General features: G+C 61.8%; 1 pseudogene; it reads left to right on the forward strand.

Moving 5' to 3' along the window:
* Window positions 1–6064: 6064 nt before the first annotated feature.
* Window positions 6065–6183, forward strand: LOC120616415 (uncharacterized; annotated as a pseudogene).
* Window positions 6184–7022: the final 839 nt, after the last annotated feature.

Raw genomic sequence — 7022 nt, forward strand, 5'->3', positions numbered from 1 at the left:
ACAGGTAACGGTGTGCAGCTGGGTCTGCCCCGGCAGACAGCTGGCCGAGCTCCTTGGGGGAGTCTGGGCCTCCCCCTCTTCGTCCCTGTGTCCCCATGCCTCAGTCAGTGTCCCTTTGTCTCATTCCCACAACTGGGAAGGCCAGAACGAGTGACTGGACATTTGATGGTTAGCTTTTTATGGGTTGAGGGCAAGTAGACCAACCAATGGCAAGGAGTTTTGTACGTGACCCCATTTTGAGGCAGGTCTTAGTTTTCACATCGGTATGCGTGTGCGGGGGCAGAAGCGTGGCAGCTTGAGGTGGACAGGTGGAGCGTTCCGAGAGTCCCAAAGCAGCCTGGAACGAGCTCCCGCCCTGGGGGAGAGGGCCCGTCCCCTGTAGCACCAAGGTCACAGCATGGTCGTGACCGAAAGCCTAGGGCCTTGGCTCTCGTCAACAGACTGGCCGTCACAGTGACACCCACGGATTACCCGGAGTCGCTGTCTTAGAGACGGTCACTTGTGTAGTAGATTTCATGCTGAAGCCTTTCTCTTATTGATTTTTAGGGTCCGTTTGGTAGAACGGGGTTCTCCGCACAGCCTGCCGTTGACGGAGTCTGGGAAGGTAGGGGGGCTGCAGCTCTCCCGTGGACACAAGTGGCGGCGGGTGGGCCGGGGGGGGGCCTCCTGTCACCATGCACGCACACAGACCCGAGACCCAGAGGGACCCCTTGGGCCAGGGCTGGACGCCTTCACGCGGTTCTGGAGCGAGGGCCAGCACAGCCACTCAGCTCAGCCCCGGCCCGGGTGGCAGCCAGGATGTGCTCCCCGCCACGGCCCCAGGCAGCAAGTTGCCACCGAAGCGAGTCCAGTCCTGGGGAGGCCCCGGGAGCCCGCGGGTGACCGGGTAGGGGTGTGAGAGACACCGTGAGCCGGAGGAGTAAGCAGGCAGACCCAGGGCAGGTTCGGGGGAAGGAAGGGAGCCCGCAGCCTGACCGGACGTGTGAGAAGACGGTGTGACCGAGTGAGCCCGGCCAGGGGACAGCAGAGAGCAGGCAGGGCCATGCGCAGCTCCTGCCACCGTCGCGGTAGGCCGAGGGCGCAGGCGGGCACCAGCTCCATGCCTGTACAGCCCAGCCATGAGAAGGGGGGCGTGGCGCACCCATGCAGCCTGGAAGGGCCCCCCAACTGCTCACTCCTCCCCTGGCCACGGCCGCCCTCAGGCGGGCAAGGGGTGCGTGTGCGGGGCGAGCAAGGGCAGCGGCCACGGGACTGGGCAGGGGCTCCACTGGCCAGAGGTCCTGGGGGCCGTGGGCACAGGGGGGCCGGGGTGACAGCCTAGATGGGGGACGAGGAGGAGGCGTGGCCGAGTGGGCAGGAGGGTGAACCCGCTCGGCCGAGGCGTGGGTACGGGGCCCTTCCGGCCTCCGGCCCCGGCCGGGCGCACGCTCAGTGGGTGCGGTCGCTCTGACCTTCTGCGAGCCAAGCGTGTGCTTCCTGCCTCCTCGCGTCGCCAGCAGCCGCGGGAGCTTTCTCCCCTCGTCCGACGGGCTTTCTCCCCTCGTCCGACGGGCTTTCTCCCCTCGTCCGACGGGCTTTCTCTCCTGTGCTCCGTTGTCGCCATAACTGTGCCTGACGGGTTGGTGCTCTGGAAAGGGCCCTGGCTGCAGGTTCAGGCGGGCCCCACGGAGAGAGGTCAGAGCCTCCAGCAGTGTGTCCAGGAAACAGAATGGTCCCACGGGCGGCACGTGGCAAGGGCGCCGCCACAGGGGGAGGAGAGCGGGGCCTGGCACTGAGCACGGGCGACAGAGCCTGTACTCAGGCCCTTCCTGCCCCTTGTCCCTCGCCCACCTGCCTGCTGGGCCCCACTGCTATCTCCAGTTTTAGACGTGAGGAAGCCGAGGACACAGTACACGAGACCAGGCCCGGAGCAGCCAGGCTACCAGTATAGAGGGTCCCCAGGACCAGTCATGGGGTGCCTGACCTGTGCGCCCCTGGAGTGTTCTCTGTGGGGCCTGGGAAGAGCCAACACCTCCGTCTGTCCTGGGTACACGGTGCAGGTCTCAGCGGTGGGACTGACAGAGTCACGGGCTCTTCATGTTTAGGGTCCCTGCCCAGAACCAGAAGGCTGACAGAGCCTGGAGACAGAGCCCTTGCGGGGCTGGACGGCCCCCCGCAGTCACACGCACTGTGAGAGGCGGGCTTTCCCCAGGCGGAGCGGGGCTCGCGTAGCCCATCTGCCCCTCACGACGTCCAGGACCCGGCCTGTGCAAGGGACATGGGAAGGAGGCCAGGAGTCCTGTTTGTGTTTGTCTGTCGAAGTCTCTTGCTTGTGCTAAAACTCAAAGTCAAATTCACATTGGCTTTAGACCCCTGTCCCTGGCTTGTGGGCCGCCTGCCGTTCGGGCCCGGGGCAAGGGCCAGGCTGTGCTGCCTCTGATGGGGGTCCTCCTTGCAGATCCTCCCCGGGGTCAAGGTCGTCATCGCGCACACCGAGACTAGAGGGCCCCTTGGAGACTCGCACCTGGGAGAGGTGAGGCGGCCGCGCTGACTGGCCTCAGCACACACGTTTGTGCTCCTGGACCCAGTCCCCAGCGGGATTCCAGGGTTCCCTGGGATGAGCACCCCATGCCGGGTTCCCCAGCAGCACAGGGAAAGCTTGAGTCTTTTGGGAGCCGGAGGCCTGAGGGGCCAGCAGCATGGGGGGTGGGGCTTTGCAGACTCCGAGGTGGGACAAGGGCCTCCTGCTCCTGAGGACACGTCCCCAGGACATGGGCTCTGCAGGGCTCGTGGTGACAGGCCTGCATTTATGCGTGTGCGGCAGAGTAACTTGGGACAGGTGGGACTCACTACCTGGAGGCTGGGTAGCAGGGAGAGCACAGACCTTGGCTTGAGTGCCTAGGTTGGTCTGTCATGATGGGACCAGTCTTGTGCTCCCAGTGCCAGACTTTGGGGACATGCCATGGAACCGGTGTCCTGGTACCAGGCAGCCACAAGGACCCTGCTGGTCTCTGCTGCGGACAGCTTTCCGGGTCCGGTGGGTGGCACACAGACACTGCCCAGTCTCAGTCCAATTGGGACCAAGTGTGAGTGAGCCCAGGGGCTCCTGGGCACTCAGCACCCTAGTGGGAACACGTCCCTGTCCCTGGGCTAGGCGGGTTGCTGTGGGGCCTGTTAGGTGATTGTGTGCCCCACGGTGGTCACGCAGGGCCTGCTCCAGGCTAGGGCCCATGTCTCCTGGCAGACAGCCCCGTCTCCTCTTCGGGTGCTGCCTTTGGGGACGTCTAGAGCCAGGAAACTGACTGTGGGTCCAGGGCAGGCTGTGTTTGGAAGGGTACCCCAGGCACCCAGGACACAGTACCACTGGCCCGTGTGCACCGAGGGTGCGTGTGAGCACACGTGTGCGGGCGAGCCTGGTGCTGTTTGAGCCTCCCGCCCTCCCTCGTCCCTTTGGACGTGCAGGCCGCCCCGTCTGCATCACAGCGTGTGAGGCGAGGGGTGGGGGTCCCGGCACTGAGCTTGCCCTTGGCACAGAATCTTGGCCAAGAACACTCTGCGTGGAGGCTGGCAGACATACTGGCCTGCTCCCCGTGCTTTGCCTGTGACCGAGTGCACGGGGTGGGGACACCGCGGAAGCCCGGCCTCGTGTGGTGTTCTGTCCGTTCTCTGTGAACGGGTGTCTCCGATGGTACCTGCACTCAGCTTGTCGTGGTTCTGCGTGCCCGCAGATCTGGGTGAGCAGCCCTCACAACGCCACTGGCTACTACACGGTCCACGGGGAGGAAGCACTTCACGCCGACCACTTTAGTGCCCGGCTGAGCTTTGGTGACACCCAGACCACTTGGGCGAGGACTGGCTACCTGGGCTTCCTGCGGAGGACAGAGCTCACCGACGCCAGCGGAGGTCAGCACTGCGCGGTCTGTCCCCGCCCCAGGGGGCGCTGCTCCTGGGGCCTCCCGCCACCCCGCCCCGCTGGCCTGCGGGGTGCCTGCGTCCTGACGCCAGCCATGGGCCGGGCCGACAGTGCTGTTCTCTGGAGACTTGTTTCTCCCTGCAGCTGCCCCTCACTGTACTCGTAGGCTCGGCCTCTGCCAGGGATGTGGGGGCGTTGGCCCTAGGCCGTCATGTGCTCCTCGGGCAGAGCCACCAGCTCGGCCCAGCAGCCGCGTGTGGCACCCTCCCCACACAAGGCCAGCCGATCCCGTCAGCACCTCTGTAGCTGCAGATGCTGCTGTTTGAGACAGGAAATGCCTAAAGAATCGGGTTCACGCCGACATTGTCGTCTAAGTGGAGGGGACAGGTGGCGCCTCCGCAAGGGCCCCACAGCCCGTGTTCCCGGGCGGGAGGCAGCAGTGGCAGCTCCCCGCCCAGGGAGCCCGATGGGGCGGCCCGGGTGCGCGGGCCCTGAGTCTTGCCCCTGCGTCCTGCCCCCGCTGAGGGTGCCACCTCTGCCATTGACAGAGCGGCACGACGCGCTCTACGTGGTCGGGTCTCTGGACGAGACGCTGGAGCTGAGGGGCATGCGCTACCACCCCATCGACATCGAGACATCCGTGGTCCGCGCGCACAGGACCATCGCCGAGTGGTGAGCGCCGGGGACGCCTGGGGCCCACACACCCCGCCCCTCGGGGTCCAGGCTCTGGACTCGCTCCGTGGAGCCCGCCCGAGACCCCGCCGCCCTTTGGTGTCCCTCTGTTTGTCCTCTTTCCTCGTCAGCTTTAAAGCAGGCTCCGCCCCGGACGCCGAGGCGACAGGCACGCCCCCCACGGCTGCTGGAGCTCGCGCCCAGGGGGAGCTGCGCCCGGACTCGTGACTCCTCCTCGCGTCGGGGCTCACGTTGGGGCAGGTCTAGCTCTGAACGTGAAGTGGCACTGCCGCTTCCTGGCCAGAAGTTTAGTTAGAGCAGGCGTCCCTGTGAGCACAGCTGGCGGCACCCCCGAGTCGTGACCGTGTCAGGCAGCAGCACGTGTCAGTGCACGCGCTTCCCGGCGCGGCACCACCCGCCTCGTGTCCGCGTCCCCCAGAAGCCAGGGCGTGTCCCTGACGCTGCCTTCTCCCTGCAGTGCCGTGTTCACCTGGACCAACCTGCTGGTGGTGGTGGTGGAGCTGGACGGGCTGGAGCAGGATGCCCTGGACCTGGTGGCCTTGGTGACAAACGTGGTGCTGGAGGAGCATCACCTGGTGGTGGGCGTGGTGGTCATCGTGGACCCGGGCGTGATCCCCATCAACTCTCGAGGTGAGAAGCAGCGCATGCACCTGCGTGACGGCTTCCTGGCCGACCAGCTGGACCCCATCTACGTCGCCTACAACATGTGATGGCGTCACCCAGGGAGACACTGCACTGTCACAGACCCCCAGCACAAAGAACCCCGTTTCCCCGGGACACCACGCCTTTCCCCCTACTCTTACAGGCTTGTCTCAGAGTCCCCCAGATCTCCCTGAGAAGCCACTTCCTCAGTTATTCTAGGTCACTTTTCAAGGGCCCTTCCACAAACATAAGCATCAGTATTTTAACGGGGGGCGCCTGGGAAAGGCACGGAAGGCCGGGAAGGGCACCGCGGGGCGAGTGTGCTGCAAGTTTGCACTTCCTCAGGCGAGAAACATAGTTCTTGGTTTTCAGAACGTAGCAATTTATTCCTAGTCCCGATGATAAGGTCCTGTGCAGAGTCTGTGTGAGGAGGGACTGGGGCTGCCTGGCCGACTTGGACCGTGCCCGAGGGGCCGTGTGGAAAGGCCGTGGAAAGGGGACGGCCCCCCACGGTGTTCCCACCGCCACTTTCTCTGTTGAAACAGGCGTGCCCAACGGGCTAGCACGTTGTCACTGGCACTCGATAAGTGCCATCTGGGGCTGTCAAGGTAGATGCCCTATTTCAGAAAGATAAGCCAGCATTTAGTTGTGAGCCATTTCGGGTTTGTGACTTCATGCTTATTTTCACGACATCACCATATGAATTAGTACGTGGAAGTGTGCTGGTGGTAGTTTTGTCTCAAGTCACAGATGTAGAAGCTGTGGCAGAGCCCCTATGGCAGGCAGGCTCGGCCTGGCCTTCACTTCTGGAGTTGTGTGCCTATAAAATTTGGCCAAGTCTATGGCCATGCCACCCTGAACGTGCCCGATCCCGCCTGATCTCAGAAGCTAAGCAAAGTCGGGCCTGGTTATTACTTGGGTGGGAGACCACCTAGGAAGACCAGGTGCTGTAGGTGTTAAAAAAAAAAAAAAAAATTTTTTGGCCAAACCATATTCAGTTACTTTATTCCAGCGTGGCGAGACTGAGCGACGTGATATCATAGTAACCCTAAATCAAGGCAGAGAATGTAAGTCCTTTAGAAACTTCGAAGAATTTGAAGTGAAGTGTGAATCTAAGAGTATTTTTATATGGCTGGCAGTGTGTGTTTCCTGAAGCGGTTGGGTTTGGGGGATCCAGCGTGGGAGACTTTGTGAATCATGAGTGCTTCGTGGAGACAGCCAGGTTTTCTGCACTTTGCCTGGATCAGTGCCTAGCAGAACAGTTGTTATCCCTCCACCATTCCCATTCCCCACCAAGGAGGTCTGGCCAACACGCGGACTCACAGCTCCCGGTGTGTCCGCCCGCGGTGGTGCAGCCTGTCGCCCACGCGGGCGTCACTGCCCTCCATGGTGATCATGTACACACGCTGCGTGACCGACCGCTTGATGTACAGAGGTCGTCGCCATGGGCTCACGGGTGTTCCTTATGCCGGCCGGGGAGAGAACCCTGACCTTGATGTTGTAGCTTTATAGCAGACAAATACTGTAAAAATTTTGTATTGAAAAGTAGGTGGCAGTAAGACAAGGTGTCTTGAAATTAAGACTTTAAGAAGCACATTAAAATGTTTTAAAATTACTCTGGGAATCCTGTATATTACATTAAAATTTTTTATATCATGTTAATAAAAGTTATTGATTTTGTAATCCTGCATTTTTAAGTTACCCTGCGTAGGATGTATTTTCTTGTGCATTTCTTTTTTCTGAAGATAAAAAAGCACTGATGCTTCCAGCACAAATCCACAGAGCACATTAAAGT

This window comes from Pteropus medius, unplaced genomic scaffold (assembly GCF_902729225.1).
Source record: "Pteropus medius unplaced genomic scaffold, Ma_sr-lr_union100, whole genome shotgun sequence".
Lineage (NCBI taxonomy): Eukaryota > Metazoa > Chordata > Mammalia > Chiroptera > Pteropodidae > Pteropus > Pteropus medius.